Raw genomic sequence first — 11,759 nt, 5'->3', positions numbered from 1 at the left:
GAGCAACAAAGTTGGTGAGGGGTTTGGAACATAAGCCCTACGAGGAGAGGCTGAGGGAGCTGGGGTTGCTTAGCCTGGAGAAGAGGAGACTCAGGGGTGACCTTATTACTCTCTACAACTACCTGAAGGGAGGTTGTAGACAGACGGATGTTGGTCTCTTCTCCCAGGCAAGCAGTACCAGAACAAGAGGACACAGTCTCAGGCTGTGCCAGGGGAGGTTCAGGCTGGATGTTAGAAAAAAGTTCTATACAGAAAGAGTGATTGCCCATTGGAATGGGCTGCCTGGGGAGGTGGTGGAGTCGCCATCACTGGAGGTTTTTAGGAGGAGACTTGACGGGGTGCTTGGTGCCGTGGGTTAGTTGTTTGGGCGGTGTTGGATTGGTTGATGGGTTGGACGTGATGATCTTGAAGGTCTCTTCCAACCTGGTTTATTCTATGTATTCTATGTATATGTATATCTGAGTTTAAAATTAAAACACTGGGTCTGCCTGACTAACTTGAGCAAGATTCAGCTTCTTTGATCAACTTGGCAAAATACGCATTTATTTATAGAGCATGTATGTGTAAATATATATATGTACACTTACACACAAAGTGTCATGAACTGCCTCCCTGAGAACCAGGATGAGCCCTTGGTGCATGAGGGAAAGGAAGGGACATTGTGGTTGAGAGATGAAACCACATGTTGAGAAAAAAAAACAAAAAAGGTTATTTGCATTGCTTAAACACTACCGAAAGAAGCTCTGACACCACAGTGAGAAACAGTGTCACAATCTGCAAAGCACTGTATTTGGGCATGCTGAAAACCAGGACTGCTGAAACTTTCTACCTAATTTTACCTTAAACACACTTTCAGTCCTTTCTGCATTTGGTATCACTTTTCCCAGAATCCCACATGCGTTGTTTTGCATTACAAACGGGAGTCTGTGGTAATATCATTCACTGTTTACTATTGAGAAAAACAACAATATTTGGGGAAGCCAAGTGCTGAGCTGAAGGCCACACTGTCTGAGCTTTGGTTAGCTTTAAATGATCAAATTCACATGTGAGTTCATCTGTCACACTGTATTTTTCCTGTGTTTTAGCAGCTGAATTTACAGATGGTACTAAACTCAACACGCCCTCTCATTAGTGAGGCTAAGGGTCACTAATCTACATGCATAATTCTGGGGCGCCGCTTGTTTCATGCTGCCCAATTGATTGAATGGTGGCACAAGTCTTTCTGAAAATTAGATTTGCCAGCAGGAGCAGGGAGGTGATTCTCCCCCTGTACACTGCACTGGTTAGGCCAAACCTTGAGTACTGTGTCCAGTTCTGGGCCCCTCAGTTTAGGAAGGATGTTGACTTACTGGAACATGTCCAGAGAAGGGCAACAAAGTTGGTGAGGGGTTTGGAGCACAAGCCCTATGAGGAGAGGCTGAGGGAGCTGGGGTTGCTTGGCCTGGAGAAGAGGAGACTCAGGGGTGACCTTATTGCTCTCTACAACTACCTTAAGGGAGGTTGTAGACAGGCAGAGGCTGGTCTCTTCTCCCAGGCAACCAGCACCAGAACAAGAGGACACAGTCTCAGGCTGCACCAGGGGAGGTTTAGGCTGGATGTTAGGAAGAAGTTCTACACAGAGAGAGCGATTGCCCATTGGAATGGAGGTGGTGGAGTTACCATCACTGGAGGTGTTCAGGAGGAGACTTGATAGGTTGCTTGGTTGCATGGTTTAGTTGATTAGGTGGGTTGGATGATAGGTTGGATGCGATGATCTTGAAGGTCTCTTCCAACCTGGTCTATTCTATTCTAAACAGGATACTTTAAGAAAAAAAGTAATAAACACCACCTAAAAGAAGACCATTTTAGAAAAACTGTTTGTAAACTGCCTCTATTTCTTAAATATTTAGAGATTATATTTTCTTACCTACTGTGTGAGAGGAACTTAGAAAAGGAGCTATGAATATATGTGGTATTTGATTTTAGAAGTCTGAAAATGTATAGCACTCTTAAATTTATTACCTCTAATAATTATTATTAATATACATACCTTGGAATAAGTGCATAGACCAATAGCTCTCAAGCTCAAGAATACTTTAGATCAGTAGAATACTCCTGAAAAACACAGTTGGCAAGAAGTATCAAGAACTGGTGGGCACAGGCATATTTTTAACATTAATGCACATTTTTAAGGCTATAATAACTAATTGATTTGATAGACAGTATTCTATTTCAACAAACCTTTGTGGAATTTATCTCTTATGGATTACAAGATTGAAGCAACTTTAAAAGGAACACGCTCCACTATTACGTCATTTCTAAAACCCTGAAAGTGTCTAGAGCTTCTTTCAAGACCACATACACTGACTCCTGCACTGCATTGGTTTCACAAGTGAATGCTTTATAAAATATTAGTAGTTCTAGTTTCTGTGCAATTCACATGTAAAACCGCCTGGAAATAAAATGAATCGATTTTCTTTTTGGAAATAGATACTCTGACTTAAATGAATGACTTTCTGGGAGCACCAAGGGCTGGGGCTGCTTCCTGGGGGCCTGGAATCAGAGGCAAAGGAGATACCAATGGTTGACAGGGCAGGGTCTTCACCAGCTGAGGCTGGTTGGTCTCACTACCCACAGTGAGGAAGCAGGGCAGGACAGGGGGTAGCCCCAAACCTAGGGCATCAGGCATCCCCATGGGGATGAGGCAAGGCTAAAGCTAAGCTGGAAAAACAAGTTCACAAGTCAGGGTCATGATCAAGTGTCAGGCATGGCTGCAGCACAGCTCAGGTAGGACAGCCTGCAATAGCCTCAGCTTAAAGCAGTTCCCAAGTAAATATGGCAGAAGCCCCCACAGGCTTGTTTTCAAAGGTGACTTCAACTAAGGTTTCTTCTGTCTCTTTTTCACAGTATCACAAAGGTTGGAAGAGACCTCGAGGATCATCAAGTCCAGCCTGTCAACACAAACCCCATGACTAGACCATGGCACCAAGTGCCACGTCCAATCCCCTCTTGAACACCCCCGGGGATGGTGACTCCACCACCTCCCTGGGCAGCCCATTCCAATGACGAATGACTCTCTCAGTGAAGAACTTTCTCCTCACCTCGGTCCTAAACCTCCCCTGGTGCAGCTTGAGACTGTGTCCCCTTGTTCTGGTGCTGGTTGCCTGGCAGAAGAGACCAACCCCTTCCTGGCTACAACCACCTTTCAGGTAGTTGTAGAGGGCAATGAGGTCACCCCTGAGCCTCCTCTTCTCCAGGATAAATAATCCCAGCTCCCTCAGCAAGACTTCCAGCTGTACTTTACATTGACTTTGAGCACAGGCAGAGAAACCCCCTAGAAGTACTTAGAGTCACAACAAACCAACAAGAAAAAGAAATATTGAGCCATTTACTGCAGAATAATGCTCACAGCTTGACTGAATTTGTTGCAATAAAAGAAATGAAGACTGGAATTCCAAACAATGAGCTGGAGTATTTTTCTATCTCTATATAGCAGTGCTACCTACTAAGAATAATTTTTATGGATGACAATCTAGACTGTTTCTTTAGTAGTCCAAGTAGACCAATTTCTTATTGGAACCTGAAATATGTAAAGAATTTGATCACTGATTTGTTTAATACCCCAAAATGGTTTGGTTTAACTAATAGCCCTTAACATACCAGGAGGTGTTCCAAAAACATGTAGACATGGTACTTCAAACAGTTTAGTGACCATGGTGGTGGTAGGCTGACAGTTGGACTTGTTGATCTTAAAGGTCTTTTCCAACCTTAATGATTCTATGAGTCTGTATTTCATTTTCACATATGTGATAGTTCTCACAGGTACACCAACATGAAGGCAATGCTTGCTCTTTGTATGGAAAATACAATCAACACTCAGCTCTAAGACTGTTTATCTGGACTAAGGGATTCTCATTCATGCAGAAAGTTACAGGTTGCGTACCCACTGAATAGTTCCTACACAACGCAGCCCACTAACAGAAACTGTCAGATCAGAAGAAGAATGATTTAGTACTTCATTACTCCTACTGTTTGGCCATCTACTGAGTAGACTATGACAATTGGAATAAACCAGCAATCCTGAAGTTTCATGCTAAGAACATCTTTGCACATTTGCCTTCCCTGCAGCAGGGAGTAAACAGAAATACAGAAGAGTTACAGGAGTTCTTCCAAATGTGTCACCAAACATGTTATGCACAACTGCACAACTACTAATGCATTTGGAAGTTTACATTTTCAAAGGTTTATGGTGTAAAAACAAGTGCTATCAGTCCCTTACTGCATTTTTCAAACAAAGAATTTCTGCTGTCAAGTGCCATTACAAATAATAGCCTTTGCTGAAAAAAAAAAAAATCTATTATATCTATCCACTGCACACAAATCCACAAACAATTTCTCCTGATAACTACTTGGTGCATGGTATATAAATACCTGCAGGATTTAGAGCCTCGTTCAGTATTTCTATTATCTATTTTTTTTTTTAATGTAAAATTTGTACATCTCTCTCTCTCTCTCTCTAAAGAGCATCCTTAAAGTCACCAGCTAGGAACTCCTGAGCTTCAGTAGCTGATATTTTGAAAGTGGGAATCTCAAAGCTCATCTCAAATCATTTGTCACTGCCTGTCATTCAAGAAGTTTTTGTCCCAAATAGGCTTTAGTGACAATGACTCAGTGCCATTGCAATTAAAATGAAACATATGCAGTATAAATCTGGGGGCAGGGGAAGATCAGAAAGCAACCAGGCTCCATAGGTAGCATATAGTAGTCTGTGTTTCATGGGGACTGATTCCCCTTCCATCTTTTTAATAAATTATTGAAGGGGAACAGGACAGAAATCAATCACAATGGAGACACCAACATGAACAAATAAGACATGTATGACGGGCCTGTACTAAATACGGAGGATAATCTGGAACCACATAATTATGCACCTTGATGACTCCATCTGTCCCTCTACTTCTTAATCTTTCTTCACTGACCTTCCATGCTGGCCTGAGCTGGCAGTTTGTAGCGGTGCAAACCAGGCTGCAGAGCTTTTTCTGTCACCACCATTACACTGTGGTGTAATTGGTGGATCACTCTACAGTTCTTACTCTTCTCAGATTCACAAGCAAGTTATATCACATTGGTTTTCATGCCTGGATTTTAGAAGTATTTTGGCAGCCCTCCAAGCTGCCTTCCAAAGCCAATTAGTGTCCTATCCCAACCAGCTGCTCTGTTTATCTCTGATCTCTGAACATTCCTTAATTCTGTTATAAAGGTCATAGCACATTTGATAATACAGAAAATTAACTCCATACCTCTCTATGTTTATCAGTACAAATCTCATTAATTATTTTCCCCCATTTTCCTGTCCTCTTTTTTTTTTTTCCTGCCCTGTAAAAACTTGGCAATTTTTTTTCTTCTTAATGCAGCCTTAAAAAGGCTCATGCTCAAAATACAACATGCAGCTATAGCTGTTTTGCAACATCCACACAGAGCATAAAATGCAACTTCAAAGTGATAGCCCTTGCTAGGATGTGTCATTCCAAGGCAAGAATGCTTCCCAAATATGGATGTGGTTACATTGTTATATGGCCCACGGAGCATTTGATTTACCAGAAACACTCTGACAATGCCAAACAGGAACACCTTCATGGCTGCCACAAGATTGTTACCAGACATTTTGCATGTACTCTTATAACCTTTCCCTTTCTACAAACTAAGCAAGATCTTTCTTCCCTTGCAAATGCATGCTCCTCTTTCATCTCCCCCACTACACCTGCAGAATCTTCTCTAGCTCCTTGAAGCTATGGTGGACTGACTACACAAATGAGCTGAAAGAGGCTAACATAACTGAGACCTACAGTAGACCAGACAGGAATATACATGATCTGCAAAGCTAACAACTGCAAAGGCATTCAAGTAACTCTAGAGCAAATGCTCGTTTGATATTTATCTGCTGGATTCACCATAGCCTCTGCATATAGGTTCCTGTAAGTTTCTCTACTCTTTCCTCACATGTATGAGAAGCATCCCTGAATATCACTATGGCCTCAAGCAATACAAAAGCAAGAGGCTCACTGAGAAATCAACAGGGACATACAAATTAGATAATGGAGTTAAACAGGAGCATATTTTTGGAGATCATCGCTTGTAAACGCTCTCCTACTGCATGCACTTCAATCTTGGAGTCATCATCAGACCCTTAGCCACAATTCTACCAGTCTATTCCAGACAGAAACATTCTGTATTAATTTCTCTGACATTCAAACAAAATTCTGTCATGCCATTTCAGCTTCCAAAAAGTAGTGGTGGGAACTGTGAGAAACCACTACATATAGAAACTACATACCAAGTTCACTTGGTATGTAGCTCCTTGATTTTCAGACATGATCTCTCAAATTAGTCAGGTATTGCTATTAAATAATTTAATTATAATTTTGTTATGTTTGTCAGAACTATGATATAGCTTATTTATTCCTGTAATTAAATGTTCACCATTCTATTTCAAATTAACACAATTTGCAGCATTTGCAAAGCCAGCACCCACTAAATGACCTAGAGGACTATTCTGTTAGTACTGTTACCACTGAAAGTCATACAAAGAACTAGGAAAGAAAGGCATTTAAACCACATGCCATTTCCTTGATAAATGCACAAATGCTCTCCCCAAAATGTCCCTGGAGACTGTCATTCAGGTGGTCTCAATAACTGCTTGGGAACAGCAGAGAGCCTCTTTACTGCCTACCAGCTCTGCTGGGTAAAACACAGTATGCAATTATAATCTGAGATAGGTTTTGCTTAGCTGCTTCAGACTTCCCAGTTACTAATTGTCAGCCTCTAAAAGACAACTCCTCACTGTTACCCTGCAGTTGCTTAGCTGAGAGTCAAAACAGCTGTCATCTAAGTTTCATATGTCCAATAAAATACTTCTTCACCCATAATAATAAGGGCAAACAGAGCCTCCCAGACTAAAGTTACTGACACCATTAATTCCTTCCAGGCCAGTTGTGCTTATGGATCCCTCTTCTCCTCCTTAGAGGAAACAGGTGAAAGTCTTTGCAAATTCTCATTTCCAGGCCAGTGGAACACAACAGCTGATTTGCTGGTAGCAAAGTTGGTAATAATTGACTAATGACAACCAAGTGCTGTAAACCTCCAGAAGGAAACATACACATGCTGAATGGATGAGAAGCATTCTGTTAATAAAGAGCAGCTCCAAAACAAGCCCTGCACAGAGCTCAAAAACAGTATGTGTTTGGTTATCTTGAGATGCTCCAAGTCTACATAGTCCTCCTTCACAAAACAGTACTTGCTTTTCAGGAATAAGTTCAAGCAAGAAAAGATCCTTCTGAAGCAACTTCCGCCTCAATCTTCCTCCTTGCTCACACCTTCCTTTGTTCACCTTTTATTAGCTTCCATCTTTCATTTACACCCCAAGTATGTTTTTCCACAAACACACAGGTTGAAATATACAAGTTGTGACTTTTCAATTCTATTGGATCAAGGATGAGCATGCCAAGGAGGATGCAATACTATGTATAACTTCACATGGCCCCAAAGACATCTCTCACAGTAACAATTTTTTTCTCGCTCTAGAAGACTTAAATTTCTCTCAGTGCTTCTGTTAGCCATTAGCATTACTTCTTCTGGCATTAGAATGCAAAAATAAGAAAACCATAGCTTCATATTTTATAATATAAAAGTTTCTAGACTATCAATCCCTTTTTGCATAAAGAAACTATCACTAACGAACTAAAGACAACAGGAATATCAGTTTCTGCAGCAAGCACTTCAGTATTCCCTTTCTTAAGGATGAATAAAAGGTTCAGACAGAAGAGGAAGCAGAATTCTGAGTAAAACGTGCTGAGCAAACACTATCACTATCAGATTAAAATGATTATATATTGTGCTCACTTTTCATGGATTTAAAAGGGTTTACAAAATATCAAATGGTTATTGAAGACGAGGCTCAACTTTTAAGCAAAAATCTAATCCTGTGTTTTCCTTACAAAAGCCAGATAACAATACGAGCTTTTGACATACTACATTTTACTTGACTAACAAAATTATTTACTTTTAAATTAATGACATTCTTAAACACATGCCCTATATATAGTCTCCTGTGTGAACATTTGTCAAACCCATTAGTTTTGACTTGCAAAGTCTGTTTGTAGAGCAAAGTTTCCTTATCATCACCAAAACCCATGCCTTTGGCCAGTCATAATCCAGACTAAAGTTTTGAAACAATGACAAAAAATATGGGTTGGGGCATTTCCAGGCATTAAACATGAGAAAAACAAGTTACCATAAAAGTAGCAATTGCTTCATGCCTGTGCAGATGAAAGCCATTCTGTGATTAGCTTGCAATTAGCATCAGAAGTCATTACTCTCATATGACACCTAAGTGGCGAAACTTTCTCACAAATACCTTCGCCTCAAGCTAGTGCTCAGTCCAGCAGCAAAACATCATGAGGTTTGTTTCTTTTCACAGAATAGGACCTGCATGATTAAAAACTGCAAAATCAGAGACAACTCAGAAGCGGATGGCATAACAACTTGGAGAATAATTTTTTTTTCTCCACAGCCGTCTGCCCTTTCCAACATTTTCAGCCAACAGAGAGCTGAGCTGCTCACAAATCACCTTTCAACTTCTCTCTAGAGCATGGCACGTCACTCAGACGTAAAGTCAGCTCAGTTCAACCTCAACAGCTGTGTCAAGCTAAAATTTTTCAGGTCATATATTGGATTACTTACACTGATTCATATAGTCACTGCAAGTGGCTGTAATGACCTAATGTGTTATTGTCCTCTGGTGAAGTTATTGCATCTGCAGCTTAGCTGGCAGAATGAATCATCTGCAAGTTCTTAACACATTTCAGCAAAGATATGTGGATTAGCTCAAATGACACTCGGCAGCACTTCAGGCTGGTAGCTGACGCTTCTGAACAAGGGAGCTTTCTCACTGTCTGTTCTGCGGTGGCCATGAGGGCAAGAAACATAGCTGAAAACTAGGAAATAGTTTAGAAAACCAGAAACATCCAGTCTACTACAGCTGATTTTTAAGGTATTTTTCTTACTGCAGCCCAAAACACAGTTTTAGACTTCATAGGACAAGTTAACTAGTTTTATTACCCAAGAATACGAAGAGGTATCACTCACAGAGTTCTTCCCTAAGCCTGTTTTATCCTTGGAGAATGCACACCTTGTCTCAAGACACATTCATCAACATTCTGTCATTTTTCTGAAGAATAGTTTCAAAAATGTTTCTCTAACTTTCTGTATCTTTAGAAACATGTGATGTTGTGTTCTCCCACCCTGTAAGAGACCTACTAAGTAAGAAAGATTTGAATTGTGTTGGATTTCAGTAGTCTAATTGATCTACAGACAGAATCCATGAAGGATGTTTCTTGAGACATCACAGACCATTTTGCTCCCTGCACGCAGAGGCTAAGGAAACTGGTGACATTAAGAGCCTGAGCATACCCCAGAGGATATTGATGGCCAAAACACAGCTGCACATGAGTTATGTAAGCAACATCTGTGTTATTCATCTATATTATTTGAAAAATATTCCTTATTGTAGTGATGTTAATTGAAAATGGCACACATCTGCCAAGACTGTGAATTACCTATGAACACAGAAATGTGTAAAAGGTTAATTATTATTACATACATTAATATGATTCACCAGCCCAGCAAGTCTTGAAAAATAAACAAGATTATATTGTAATTTTAAAACATTTAAGCCTTACAGTATAGGCAGAATATGTAAGGTTTATTGTTTTCATATTAAGGGGCAGGTAAAGAAGAAAAAAAGCATGAGTTAGAGTAAGCTAAATGTGTAAGCTGCAGAATTTGTTTGTTTGGTTCTATCATAACTATTGTTATTGGCTTCACCAGATAGCTGTTCCACTATATTTACACTCTGTCCAAGTTTACACATGGCTCTGGCAACTTTGCAGCCACAATCCTCTTACCCTTTCCCCCAACCCCCCCATTTTTCTTCTAACAAGATCCAATAGGAAATGGTTTTGCTTCCTCAAATTTGCTTCAAGTTCCTCAGAGAAAACCTTGAGTTGGAGGTAGGATCTGTCCAGTGAAGTAAGGCTCAGTTGGATAATGTTTCCTATCCTGGTAGGCAGCAACGCTTGGTTGACAATAACCACAAACATCTTCCAGCATAAACAGTATCCGTTTCGCCTCTGCCTCATCTCTGATGGACTTGAAAATGATGACACCCAGGTTGATTTGGCCTTGTTTATCTGTCATAACAACCCTTAATATTTCTTATGTAACAACTACTTCACAGGGGCCTGCCTGCTGGATGGTTTTGTTTCACATGAAGGGTGACTGTGTGGCTTAGTTTAGTCTGAGGTGGATTAAGTTAAACCACAAAAAGGCATTCTTACAGTAGAACCTGTATCCACACGGTAAGTCAGTGCAGAACAGCAACTGTGTTTTAAAGTTCACACCCAAACTTATTGCACAATAGGTTAACTTAATAAGCACTTAACAAGAGACACAATGGGGGAGAGAATATAAGGGTTAAAGACAAAGGGGCGGTACCGAACTTCTGAATGTCTGTTTAATGTGTTGGGGTTTGGTAGAGCTTTTTTGGTACTTTTATAAGCTATCTGAAGTTGTATTGTCATTATACAAAAATGGGGGAAAATATGCACCTTTGCCCATATACAGCACTTTATTACTTGTCATTGAAATACACTACTTCTAAACTAACGGGGAGCTCTCCATTAGTACACTTCACAAACTTTTCCTGTTTGCTCACCTATAACACTGGTTTCTGCAAGAATTATTTCTGTAGTAATTGTGCTGCTCCTTTCTTGCACAAGTAACCAGGCAAGTCAGTATTCATTAATTTTAATGAAGGCCACCTACAGATAAGACAGGCCCATTTGAAACTATATGGACTATTTTAAACCTTAATGCTTCTTTCTAGTCTAATGCAAAGTAAATTGACCTTTCATGAGATAACTGATATAAGTTGGGGAGAAAAAAAAAAAGTATTGATCTCCTTATACTTAATTTCCCCACAGACACCCCACCACAGTTCAAATGATGTTCTTTCAACTAAGGTGAAATGCAGCTTTCTGTATTACGGTGGCACAACTATAAATCGCGCACTTAGACCTATATTGAAGTGCAATGAGTAAAGCTACAATAGAAATGTGACAGTCAGAGTACGAAGTCATCAGGACCATCAGTCTGGAAGTTTTTCCAGTCTTAAGTGGTCACTTGAGGCTCCCCAGTAATTTCCACCGACCACTTCACAGACCTGTTTGCCTTCCCAGCATGGTGAGTCACTATACCGTACGGCGAGTCATCAAGTCAGGGAGCACCAGGAGCTGAGCCCCATCCGAGGAAATCTCTGGTTCTTCAGTCGCTCATCCTCCGACTGCCTGTTCTTTACGTTCTCCATCTGTACACAAGCATCACAGAAGTTCGTATACAGCAAATACATCATATTTTACACAACGGAGACTTTACTGGAATGTCAGTTAGGGCTGTAATAGAGCCTTATTTACCATCAACAAACAAAACCTCGCGCACTCGAAGGAGCCATCTCTCAACGTTCCCCTCAAAGAAAACCCCTCACGCTCTGTACGCGCCTTTTCCCGGCGCCCCGGGACACGCGCCGCCGTCACCTCGCCCACACGGGTGGCTGAGCCTCACCGACCCGTCCCCAAACAATGGAGGGAACCAAGGAAGCAGATTCGGGCACTTGCTGCTAACGAGACCACCGACGGACTACGGCTCTACACATCAGCCACCTACGC

This window comes from Dryobates pubescens, chromosome 5, assembly GCF_014839835.1.
Source record: "Dryobates pubescens isolate bDryPub1 chromosome 5, bDryPub1.pri, whole genome shotgun sequence".
In the NCBI taxonomy this organism is placed as follows: Eukaryota; Metazoa; Chordata; class Aves; order Piciformes; family Picidae; genus Dryobates; species Dryobates pubescens.
Note: the sequence above shows the minus strand (reverse complement) of the source record.